The sequence below is a fragment of the Hippopotamus amphibius genome, chromosome 4, assembly GCF_030028045.1.
Source record: "Hippopotamus amphibius kiboko isolate mHipAmp2 chromosome 4, mHipAmp2.hap2, whole genome shotgun sequence".
Classification (NCBI taxonomy): Eukaryota; Metazoa; Chordata; class Mammalia; order Artiodactyla; family Hippopotamidae; genus Hippopotamus; species Hippopotamus amphibius.
In genome coordinates this window covers 41,256,993-41,270,338 of record NC_080189.1, presented here as the reverse complement: position 1 = coordinate 41,270,338, position 13,346 = coordinate 41,256,993, and the positions used below count along the sequence as shown (strand labels likewise).

The 13,346-nt window shown below is 38.3% G+C and overlaps 1 non-coding gene across 1 annotated transcript; it reads left to right on the top strand.

The window, feature by feature from the left end:
- The first annotated feature begins 6,935 nt into the window (after nucleotides 1-6,935).
- On the top strand, nucleotides 6,936-7,066 carry LOC130852863 (small nucleolar RNA SNORA20). The gene has a single exon (XR_009053567.1). It is a non-coding gene; the product is annotated as a small nucleolar RNA SNORA20 (small nucleolar RNA).
- The last annotated feature ends 6,280 nt before the right edge of the window (nucleotides 7,067-13,346 follow it).

The following is a 13,346-nucleotide window of genomic DNA, read 5'->3' as shown; positions in this document are numbered from 1 at the left end:
GTATGAAGTCAGGAAGCCTGATTCCACCAACTCCATTTTTCCTTCTCAAGATTGCTTTGGCTCTTCGGGGTCTTCTGCGTTTCCATACAAATCGTAAGATTTCTTGCTCTAGTTCTGTGAAAAATGCCATTGGTAAATTGCTTTGGGTAGTACAGTCACTTTCACGATGTTGATTCTTCCAATCCAGGAACATGGTATGTCCCTCCATCTGTTTGTGTCGTCTTTGATTTCTTTCATCAATGTCTTAAAGTTTTCTGCATACAGATCTTTTGCCTCCTTAGGCAGGTTTATTCCTAGGTATTTGATTCTTTTGGTTGCAATGGTGAATGGGAGAGTTTCCTTAATTTCTCTTTCTGCTCTTCCGTTGTTAGTGTATAGGAATGCAAGAGATTTCTGTGCATTAATTTTGTATCCTGCTACTTTACTAAACTCATCAATGAGTGCTAGCAGTTTTCTGGTAGAGTCTTTAGGGTTTTCTATATATAATATCATGTCATCTGCAAAGAGTGACAATTTTACTTCTTCTTTTCCAATTTGGATTCCTTTGATTTCTTTTTCTTCTCTGATTGCTGTGGCTAAAACTTCCAAAACTATGTTGAATAATAATGGTGAGAGTGGACACCCTTGTCTTGTTCCTGTTCTTAGAGGGAATTCTTTCAGTTTTTCCCCATTGAGAACGATGTTGGCTTTTGGTTTCTCATATATGGCTTTTATTATGTTGAGGTAATTTCCTTCTATGCCCATTTTCTGGAGAGCTGTTATCATAAATGGATGTTGAACTTTGTCAAAAGCTTTTTCTGCGTCTATTGAGATGATCATATGGTTTTTATCCTTCAATTTGTTGATATGATGTATCACATTGATTGATTTGCATATATTGAAGAATCCTTGCATCCCAGGGATAAACCCCACTTGATCATGGTGTATGATTTTTTTAATGTGCTGTTGGATTCTGTTAGCTAGTATTTTGTTGAAGATTTTTGCATCTATATTCATCAATGATATTGGTCTGTAGTTTTCTTTTTTTGTGACATCTTTGCCTGGTTTTGGTATCAGGGTGATGGTGGCCTCGTAGAATGAGCTTGGGAGTGTTCCTTCTTCTGCGATATTTTGGAAGAGTTTGAGAAGGATAGGTGTTAGCTCTTCTCAAAATGTTTGATAGAATTCACCTGTGAACCCATCTGGTCCTGGGCTTTTGTGTGTTGGGAGATTTTTAATCATTGTCTCAATTTCCGTACTTGTGATTGGTCTGTTCGTGGTTTCTATTTCTTCCTGGTTCAGTCTTGGAAGATTGTATTTTTCTAAGAATGTATCCATTTCTTCCAGGTTATCCAATTGATTGGCATATAGTTGCTTGTAGTAGTCTCTCATGATGTTTTGTATTTCTGAGGTGTCCGTTGTTACTTCTACTTTTTCATTTCTAATTCTGTTGATTTGCATCTTCTCCCTTTTTTTCTTGATGAGTCTGGCTAATGGTGTATCAATTTTGTTAATCTCAAAGAACCAGCTTTTAGTTTTATTTATTTTTGCTATGGTTTCCTTCCTTTCTTTTTCATTTATTTCTGCTCTGATCTTTATGATTTCTTTCCTTCTGCTCACTTTGGGGTTTCTTTGTTCTTCTTTTTCTAATTGTTTGAGGTGTAAGGTTAGGTTGTTTATTCGATCATTTTCTTGTTTCTTAAGGTAGGACTGTATTGCTATAAACTTCCCTCTTAGAACTGCTTTTGCTGCATCCCATAGGTTTTGGGTTGCTGTGTTTTCGTTGTCATTTGTTTCTAGATATTTTTTGATTTCCTCTTTGATTTCTGTAGTGATTCCTTGGTTGTTTAGGAGTGAATTGTTTAGCCTCCATGTGTTTGTATTTTTTGTAGTTTTTTTCCTGTAATTGATATCTAGTCTCATGGTGTTGTGGTCTGAGAAGATGCTTGATATGATTACAATTTTCTTGAATTTGCTGAGGTTTGATTTGTGACCCAAGATGTGATCTATCCTGGAAAATGTTCTGTGTGCACCTGAGAAGAAAGTGTAGTCTGTCGTTTTTGGATGAAATGTCCTATAAATATCAAGTTGAGATGGTCTGATGTGTCATTTAAAGCTTGTGTGTCCTTATTTATTTTCTGTTTGGATGATCTGTCCATTGATGTAAGTGGGATGTTAAAGTGTCCTACTATTATTGTGTTACTGTCAATTTCCCCTTTTATGGCTGTTAGCATTTGCCTTATGTATTGAGGTGCTCCTATGTTGGGGGCATAGATATTTACCATTGTGATATGTTCTTCTTGAATGGATCCCTTGATCATTATGTAGTGTCCTTCCTTGTCTCTTTAATAGTCTTTACTTTCAAGTCTAATTTGTCTGATATGAGTATTGCTACTCCAGCTTTCTTTTGACTTCCATTTGCATGGAATATCTTTTTCCATCCCTTCACTTTCAGTCTATATGTATCCCTTGGTCTGAAGTGGGTTTCTTGTAGGCAGCATATAGAAGGGTCTTGTTTTTGTATCCATTCAGCCAGTCTGTGTCTTTTGGTTGGAGCATTTAATCCATTTACATTTAAAGTGATTATTGACATGTGTGTTCCTATTACCATTTTCTTAATTGTTTTGGGTTTGTTTTTGTAGATGTTTTCCTTTTCTTGGGTTTCCTACTTAGAGAAGTTCCTTTAGCACTTGTTGTAAGGCTGGTTTGGTGGTGCTGAATTCTCTTAACTTTTGCTTGTCTGGAAAGCTTTTGATTTCTCCCTCAAATCTGAATGAGATTCTTGCTGGGTAGAGGATTCTTGGCTGTAGGTTTCTCTCTTTCAGGACTTTCAGTATATCCTGCCATTCCCTTCTGGCCTGCAGAGTTTCTGTAGAGAGGTCAGCTGTTATCCTTATGGGTTTTCCCTTATATGTTATTTGTTGTTTTTCTCTTGCTGCTTTTAATATTTTTTCTTTGTGTTTAATTGTCATTAGTTTGATTAATATGTGTCTTGGTGTATTTCTCCTTGGGTTTATTCTGTATGGGACTCTCTGTGCTTCTTGGATTTGGTTCATTATTTCCTTTCCCATGTTGGGGAAGTTTTCCACTAGAACCTCTTCAAATATTTTCTCAGATCCTTTCTTCTTTTCTTCTTCTTCTGGGATGCCTATAATTCGAATGTTGGTATGCTTAATGTTATCACTGAGGTCTCTGAGACTGTCTTCTCTTCTTTCTATTCTTTTTTCTTCTTCCTGCTCTGTGGCGTTTATTTCCCTCATTCTATCTTCCAACTCACTTATTCATTCTTCTGCCTCAGTCATTCTGCTGGTTATAGCATCTAGAGTATTTTTAATTTCTGTTATTTTGTTATCCATTGCTGTTTGTTTTTCTGAGTTCTTATGAACTGTTTCTTGTACTTTCTCTATTTTGTTATCGAGATTTTGTATCATTTTTACTATCATTACTCTAAATTCTTTTTCAGGCATTTTTCCTATTTCCTCCTCGTTTATTTGGTCTTGTGGGTTTTTTTCCTGCTCCTTTGCCTGCATGGTGTTTCTTTGTTTCCTCATGGTTGTCCAAACTTTTGGGGTTGCTTGTCCTGGCGATAGAGGTGTTTATAGAAGACTGTCCAAGCCTCAGACTAATGTCCAAGTGTTGGATTAAACAAATCAGATATTCAAAGAGAAACCCAACAGAAATTGACCACTGAAACAGAACAAATCAGAGACAAAAGCAAAAGCAAACAAACAAACAAATAACAGCTTACACATACAAACACTAATCCAGGGAGATTTTGTAAGCTAGGATCAAATATAGAAAGGAGCTAGAGTACCACCATACAGGATGGAGATTCTCAGAATGAAATTAGACAGTTGTACTAAGAACTAAGATAAAGACAAAAACCTAATATTAAGTACCATGGTGGTGCGTCATCTGGAGAATAGAGCAATGAGTCTGAGCAGATCGATAGTGTTGCTTATAAGTATGTTAAGATAAAATAAACTTAAAATGGCTGGAAGAAAGCAGAACAGAAGAGCGTAGTGTGGTTGGAAATATGGTAATAAAAAGAAAGGAATAGAAATATATGAAAGATAGGGATGAATGGAAAGTATGAGAGATATATTGTCTGTACTACCAAAAACTTAGCTAGATATAAAAGTATATAAAAAGGCAAAAAAACAAAAATAGAATAAAAAAATCATTAAAAAAATTGTTATAAAACTTGTAGATCCCTTAGGACTAAGATCATAATTAATAAAGAAAAAAAAAAGAAAAAAAAAAGAGAGAGAGAAAAAAAAAAAAAATCCAGAACTGATCCCAGAATGGACCAGTTCAATAGGATCAATACTAATATTTCTGTTTCCTTAGAGTCTCAGCTGTAAATGTCCTTCTCCTCTCCTTGGGTTTTTTTGCATTATTCTGTGACCAGCTGAGGTTCTTTTATTGTTCGTCTGTAAGCGGTGGTGTGTGGGGAGGGAGAGGGTACAATAGTGGCTCCTTCTCCTGGGAGTGAGTGAGCAGTGGCGCACTGTTGTTTCAGTCAGGCTTGGAGGTGCCTGTTGCAGAGGGATGCCGGTGGCTCAGGTGTAAACAGAAAGTCTTAGAGTTGGGCCTCTCTTGGGTTTTTTTGTTTGTTTGTTTGTTTTCTCGGCTGCCTCCCTGCTGCTGGTTTTCCAAGGGGTTTTAATCTAGCCCCGCCCGAGTGCCTGAGGGTGCTTGTTATCCCTGAGCACCTTAGGTGGCCCTCAGGGCGTCTCTCCACTGCCTGTTGCAGAGGTGCCGAAAGAGAGAAAGAGGCTACGCCCGCGGCTCCTCCCCGCCCCGCCCGTGAGCCTGCAGCCCCCAGCCGCCATCATGGCCGGGCAGCTCTCCGGGACGGGCACTCCTCGCGGACCTCTTCCCTCCTGTCCTCTCGGTCCGTCACCTTACTGGCAACAATGTTTCTCACCCTGAACCGGCTCTCCGGTTCCCACGCTCCTGCTCCCGGACCCTCTGTACAGCTGTGGATCGACGTCTCAGTCCGGGAACGCTGAGCTGTGGTGCGGACCCTCCGTATGTTTCTCACTCCCTCCCGTCTGCCACAGCTCCGCTGCTTCACCCTCTTTGAGCCGTCGTAGATACCTCCCTACCGGTTATGTCGGGCTCCTTGTGGTCCTTTCTGGTGTCCGAGGCCGTCTGCTGGTGTTCAGCTGGTTCTCTGTGGGAATTATTGCGTCCTTCGGTGCATTCCCAATGCATCTGTGGAGAGGGATGCATTCCACGTCCCTCTTCTTCGCCACCATCCGAAACTTTATTTTAAATAGCATATATTTGTACTTTGAAATTCACTCCTTGCCTGACCTCCTTATGTTTATGTGGTCAGTGGGGCAGAAACCCTTTATAACTTCAAAAGAAATGTTTGCAACATTATTACTAGATTTCTTACAGTTTTTATTTGCTTTCTTTTCAGAAAAAAAATTTTATTCTCCTCCTATATGAATAAATGATATTGGCTAGTCATACCTTTAGTGTTTGCCTTTCCTGAAGACTTAAAAGTATTTAATTTAATTCTTATTTAAGAATAGTTTTAAGAATTTTATTTTAAAAATTTAATTTAATTCTTTTTTTAAAAAAATAAATTTATTTATTTTATGGGCTGTGTTGGGTCCTCGTTGCTGCACGCAGGCTTTTTCTAGTTGTGGCAAGCAGGGGCTACTCTTCGTTGTGGTGCATGGGCTTCTCATTGCAGTTGCTTTTCTTCTTGTGGAACATGGGCTCTAGGGCACACAGGCTTCAGTAGTTGTGGCACATGGGCTCAATTGTTGTGGCTTGCGGGCTCTAGAGCCCAGGCTCAGTAGTTGTGGCACATGGGCTTTGTTGCTCCACGGTATGTGGGATCTTCCCAGACCAGGGATTGAACCCATGTCCCCTGCATTGGCAAGCAGATTCTTAACCACTGGGCCAGCAGGGAAGTCCCTATTTAATTCTTAAAACTATTTCTTCCTTGGTCTTCCCATTCCCTTTTATAGCTTCCTATTCTCAACATTCTTTGAGTGATCATTTCCTTCCTCCCACATCATTGCTGTGCAGGGTTACCTCTATGGTCAGCCTCTCTTAGGAAGGCTGTATTGTGTAAAGGCTAAGAGCACAGGCTGGAGACAGTCTGTTCTGGGTTCATATCCCAGCTCCAGCACTGACAAGCTGTGTGTGACTATGCAAGTTGCTTCAATTACCTAAGCCTTAGACTCACAACCACAAAATGGGGATAATGGTTGGATTTATGTGAGGATGAGATCAGTTAATATATGTAAAGGGCTTAGAACAGGGTCTGGCAAATAGGAAGCACTCTTTAAAGGTTGGCCATTATTATTGTTTTTATTATTAATCTCTCCCACCAGAGACTCTGCTTGCAGAAGCGCAGCTATAGTAAAAGCCTCAAGTATTCCCTTTATATCTTTTCTGAGCTCTAGACACATTTCCTAGAGCTTTCTAGACATTTTCACAGGGGCTGCCCACAGGGTACCTCAGATTCAACATACGTAGAACTGAACTCATCATATTTGGCTCTACTCCTTGCAAACCTGCTTCTTTTTCTATTCTATCTTTTAGCCAATGGCGTAATTTCTTGTCTAGTAGCTGAAACCAGGAAACAATGAGTTATCCTTGCCTTCAGTCCTTTACCTCCAACTCATTTGATTACAAATTTTGTCAATGCGCCTATTCAAACTTCATCCACATTCAAGTCCTTTATTACTATGGGACGTTAAACCTTCTCCTTGCCCTTACTTGTACCTTGTTCTTTCTGCTTTGTCCAGAACAATATTTTACAAATGAAAATCTGATCCTATATCTCCTCAGACTAAAAAGTTTCATATTTTTCACAGCTTTCAATGTTATGTATAGTCTGACATACAGGATCCTTCATGATCTGGCCCTTGCTTGCCTCACTGCGCTCACCTCTTGCTTCTCTTTGGCACATAGATAATGTCATTCTCTTTCCCATTTACTTGCTGCTATAGTCTTTCAATGATATGAGCAGTTTATATGCATGGGATAAAATAATGCCGGGCCATTGTAAATTGAGTTGAAGTAACCATTTCATCTCTCCTCCATGGTCTAGACATTGCTTCCATGTCTAAATGTCCTGTGTAAGCAGGATTTAATCAAGGCACTTCAAGTGAATTTCTACATGGACTTATTAAAGTATTGATTTAAGAATTTCACTATTTTTAAATAGCACTAAGGCTTGTAGCTCTGTGTCAATTATCTTATGTGGGGCAAATGATTTCATGTGTGATGAGATGGAGCGCTCTTTACGTGATGCTCTTTGTGTGGTGAAGAGAGTTTTGGAGTCAAAGTCTGTGATTCCAGGTAGAGGTGCTCCAGGAGCAGCCTTTTCCATATACCTCAAAAACTACGCAACCAGCATGGGCTCCCGGGAACAGCTTGTTGTGGAGTTTGCAAGATCTCTTCTTGTTATTCTTAATACTCTGGCAGTTAATGCTGCCCAAGACTCCACAGACCTGGTTGTAAAATTAGGAGCTTTTCATTATGAGGCTCAAGTTAACCCAGAACGCAGAGATCTAAAATGGATTGTCTTGACTTGGTCAATGGTAAACCCTGAGACAACAAACAAGCAGGGATGTTTGAACCAATCATAGTTAAATTTAAGAGTTTGAAATTTGCAACTGAAACTGCAGTTGCTATTCTTCAAATTGATGATCATGTTAAATTACACTCAGAAACCAAAGATAATAAGCATGGTGGTTATGAAGATGCTGTTCACTCTGGAGCCTTTGATGACTGATCTGATTTATTTATAACAATGTTAGTTGCAATTTTCTTGTACCTGGAGTATTACACATTAAATTGCAACAAGCTTTGTCAAAAAAAAAAAAAAAAGAACGAAAGAAATAAAATATTGTTCTCATTTTGACTAGGGGACACAAAGGAGAAACCTCATTATACATGCAGCAGAGACGGATTAGTATCTAAATACCTGTGTTTAACAGAGATCCTAGCACACAGTAGGTACTAAATACATGTTAATATTTGTATGAATAAAATCTGAACTCTTATGTGAATGGGAGTGCTTTGTTGCTCGGGGACTGTAAAACTGTCCTCAATGTGTTGATTGGAATCAGCATGTTCCACAGCATAATTAAAATGTGAGAAATGTTTCTTGAATATCCGTAGTATAGACACTTTCAAATAATGTCTGAGGAAATGCAAGCTCAAACTCACAAATAGCCTTTTACATAAACAACACTCAGAGGTGCATTTCCCCCTTAATGCATGTATGTAACTTCCATTAACATTCTTTGCCTTGGTGCTTAGCTTTTATTTTTATGTCTGTTGTATAAATCTGAGTCTTGACATTTTAATGGAAAGATCTTGGTTTGTGATGACATCATGTCAAATGTAAAATAGAGATGGTTGTATTGTTTGGAAAACTTTCATCTGAGAATGTTTGTCTGTAATCCTGAAGAAAAATTATTTTAAGCCAGTGACACTCTGCTTCTCAAGGGAGCCTCTTCCAGTTCATAGGTCCTGTATGCTATCTTCACCCACCAAACTATATCTCTGGATATGGGCCAATCCCACTTAATAGGCAAAGGTGCTCAGGCTGGAGAGAAATGCAAGAACTCATTATGGCTTCTGTAGGAATGGGCTGACATGCTGCAGGGATGGGGATGAGGAGGAATAAATAATGGGAAGGGACCAGATGTAACTCATTCTGTTATTATTATTATTATTATTATTATTATTATTACTACTGTAGTGTTCGGCATGTAGTTGGTATTTGAGAAACCACTCTGGTTAGACTTCACATCCTATAATGCAAATCTTTTCATACCAACTTTGGGGCAAGTTAGAGGTTTGAATGTACCAGAGTTTCCTGGGTTTTCTTATGTTGTTCTGAGATCCTGAAAAATTGGAGGTAGGTGTAAATCTTTGATTCTCCTTACAATTCTCTGTTAGGCCTTCCTGACAGAGGGCGTGGCCATTGGCTCCTGCTTGTCATAAATGGAAGTCTGAAACCCAGCAGTCTCCCTAAGTTATCTTCACTCACTTCCCACCCCAACTACCCATAGTATAGCAACTGCCCTGATGAATGATGTGTGGCTTTGACCTTCATGCTGAATTGTGACCCTGACTTTTTACTCTAGTACTTTGTTCACTGCATCAGACAAAGGCTGAGAGTTTTTATCCCAGGGTAATACCACTTCTCCAAACATGAACCTCAATGGCTACTTCAAGGATCATAGAATATTGAGCTGGCATCTAGGTCATTGTCCTCTTAATAGGAAGGAAGAAACAGGCTCACAGATGTGAAGTTCCTTGCTCAAGGTGGGTTTAGTGACAGAACCAGGCTGGGAGCTCAGTTACCCGATCTCCGTGATTTCCAGCACGGACCTTTCCTCTCTCACTCCATTCCATGTTTCTCTCATTCTCTCTCTTTCTTCCATTCCTTCTTCCCTTTCTTCCTTCTATTTTATTTCTGTCATATGGGAACACTTTCACAGCATAGAATACACAATGATTTGATATGTTACACAATTATTTGATATAATTTTGATATAAAAATACTAAAAAGCATCTCTTAAATGATCACAAGGTATTACTCAGAGGCATAAAAAGATGGAGTTTATTTTTTGAGGGTTTTATTCACTATTTACTTTCTCTAAATCAGAGAGTCCTGACAGTTTTGCTTTCAGACTGCTCAGCCACTGATGTTGGTTCGTTCTCCTTTGTGGCTCATTTTTTGTAGCCAGTGCTCTTGTAAGGGCAACTCATTGTCTTGTTCTTAGTTCAGCCTGCTCTCTTGTGTCATTTAATATCACCATGACACTTCTTTTGGCTGACAATTATACGTTAGCTGCAGTAATTATTATTCTTTTTTATTTTTAAAATATTTCAGGCGTACAAGAGATAGTAACAGAAACCCATATTTTCCACTAACCGGATTTAGTACATATTAACATTTTGCCATAACTTCTTCAGATAGTTTTAATGAAATACAACATTGCAGATACATTGGAAAGCCCCTTAACCCCCAAATCTCCCCAGGGATAAGCATTGTTAACGTGTGTCCCCTTCTTTTCGCTATGTCTCAAAAACAATGTGTTTTTAATAATTTACATAAATGGAATCATTGTGTATGTACTTTTTTGCAACTTTCCTTTTTTACTCAAAACTACCTTCTTTAGCTAGATTCACACTGATACAGTAATTCTTTTTCATTGATCTTGTTATGTATGATATTATTTTATGAAAAACATCACAATTTGTCTCTTTCACTATTGATAGACATTCAAGTTGCATTTATTTTTTTCTGTTATAAACCATGCTGCAGTGAACACATTTGTCTATATTTTTTAGTGGATTTATGTGGAAAATTCTGTAGGGCACCCACCTAAGAGTGAAATTTGTGATTTGTAGCTTATATTTAATTTTGCTAAATGTGCTAAATTATTCCCCAAAGTGGCTTTCCACCTGCCATTCTCCCCAGCAGTGCATGAGAGTTCACATTTCCCTATGTCCTCTGTTGCAGTAACTGAGTACTCTTCACCTGTGGCTTCCAGCTCTCTGCCTTCTAGGCATGTGATGACCTTGTAGTCTCCCACTCGCTTTGAAGTTAGGCATAGCCTGGAGATTATTTTAGGCAATGAAATGTGAGCAGAGCCTTAAGGCCCAGTGAGGCAGTCATCATATTTTTTGGACTCTCCCTCAGTGAACTTTAATGATCCATGTGGTGGCTTTGTCATTGTACCGGGTTGCAGTGAGGATGACATGGAGTATAAAGCCTCCAGTTGACTGGATAGTAAACATTAACTATGAGCTGTAAATAACTCATTGATGTTTTATATCAGAGGTTGGAAAATTCTACCCTGTTGGCCAAATCTGACCCACTGCCTGTTTCCATAAAGCTTTGTTGGAATACAGCTAGCCATGCCCCTTTATGTATGTCTTGTCTATTGTCTAGGCAGAGTTGAGTAGTTGAGACAGAAACCAGGTGGTGTACAAAGTTGAAAATATTTACTGTTTGGCCTTTTGTAGGAAAGTTTGCTGACCCCTGTTTTAAACCACTGAGCCTCTGGGATTGTTTGTTACTGTTGTAGATCATAGCACATGCTGACTAATATGTCTTCTACCATGTGGTATTATCTGACTATAAGCTTCTTACCAATCTAGTGGGTGTCTTGAAATTTTTTTATCAGGTAAGTAAATAATTGTTTTTTGAAAGCCACAGACATGTCTTGCTACCTAATGGCTCTTTATTTTTAAAGTTTTTTAAAATCAACTTTATTGAGGTATAATTACACATAATAAAATTCATTCATAAAATCCATAATTTTTATTAAATGTATAGAGTATGCAATCATTGCCATAATCCAGTTTTAGAGCAATTTCATTATCCCAAAAAGTTCCCTTGTGCCCATTTGCAGTCACTCCTCACTCCCATCCCTAGCCCCAGACAACCATGAATCTGCTTTCTGTCTGTATGAATTTTTCATTTTTGGACATTTCATATTTTTGGAATCATGTAAGTCTACATGGAATCATGTAATCTTTTGCATTTGTCTTCTTTCACTTAGCATAATGTTTTTGAGATTCATCCTTGTTTTAGCACAAATCAATAGTTTGTTCCTTTTTATTGCTGAATAGTAGTCCACAGTATATGGAAAGTCCACATTTTGTTTATCCGTCCACAAGCTGATGGAAATTTGATATGTTTCTACTTTAGCTATTATCAATGCTGCTATAAACACTTGCATACAGGTCTTTATATAGACATATGTTTTAAATGGGTAAATTTCCGGGAGTGGAACTGCTGCATACAATGGTAAGTTTATGTTTCACTCTCAAAAGAAACTGCCAAACTATTTTCTGAAGTAGCTGCACCACTTTGCAATGTATGAGCAATGTGGTGCTCCCCCCACCACCAGCAATGTATGAGAGTTCCAGTTTTTCCACATCCTCCCCAACATTTGTTGTTGTCTGTATTTTTCATTATAGCCATTCTCGTGGGTGCACAGTAGTATTTCATTGTGGTTTTTAATTTTCATTTCACTAATTACTAATGATGTTGAGCAATTTTTCATGTGATTATTAACCATTCATATATCTTATTTATGAAATATCTATTCAAATATTTTGCCAATTTTAAAATTGGGTTGTGTTTTCTCATTATTTAATTGAAAGGGTTCTTTATATATATTCTCGGTACAAGTCATTTATTAGGTATATAATTTGCAAATAATTTCTCCTAGTCTGTGGTTTTTCTCTTCATTTTCTTAATAATGCCTTTTGAAATGCAAAAGACCTTAATTTTGATTAAGTCCAGTTTATCATTTTTCTCTTTTATAAAGATCCTGTTTTGGGTGTTGCTTCTAAGAAATCTTTGCTAAACTTAAAGGTCATGACAAATATCTTCTACGTTTTCTTTTAGAAATTGTAAAGTTTTAGCTTCTACATTTCAGTCTGTGATCCATTTTGAGTTGATTTTTGTGTATGGTAACCCTAGTGGCTCTTACTTCATACCTTTTGGGGTGACTGGTAGAGGGGAAGGGAGTATCAGGGGTGGAAAAACTGGTGCCTTAGAGTTTGATTAAAAAAAGGGGGGGGGGACACAGTCAGAAGCCAGAGAATCTATTTTCCAACTTTCCAAATATGAAAATATGAAACTTTTAAAGTATGAAAATATGTTCCTTCCGTGAAAAATACATTATCAATGTTTATATTGCAAGCAAGTAATGAGAGCTTACTCCTCTTATATGCATAAAGTTGTGGATATTTGAAAAGAAACTAATTGAAGCTTATGCAACCTTATCTTTCCTTCTGGTTTTACCGACTTCAAGAGAGTTAGGCAAGTCCAGAGAGACTTAAGTTTTCTTCAAAGATTTCAGGACATAACTCAACTCAGCAAGGAACACTTTCATAATTCTTTCATAAAATGAGGGGAACACGGATGTCTTTGGGTAGGACTAACACTGCTCTCTGTAAAGATTTAATTGTACATGTAGAGATAAGCTTGTTTTTCTTTCTAGCTGCAGCAACTTGGGAGCAGAGTGAGAAGTTACACTGCACTTACTTAGCTGCAGAATTATGCAGTTATGAATCAGTATTTCCCCTGCAGTCCCCCCAACCTTAAGGGGTAGGCATCAGGGTCACAGTAACAGTAGCAACATCAGAAAAGATTCTTCTACTCTCCACACATCAGGAAAATGTCCTACCTCCCACTCCCCCCATGTTGCTTCCCTTTTGGTCAGAGTCCCGGACGCTGGCCCATCCTTCATGTTGTGGCTCTTGACTGTGTTCTGTGTTGCTCTGCTAGCCAGGGCTGGTGGATTTCATGGTCAAGTGTTGTCTTCCAGGCTCCTACAGCCTCTTTCCACAGACCT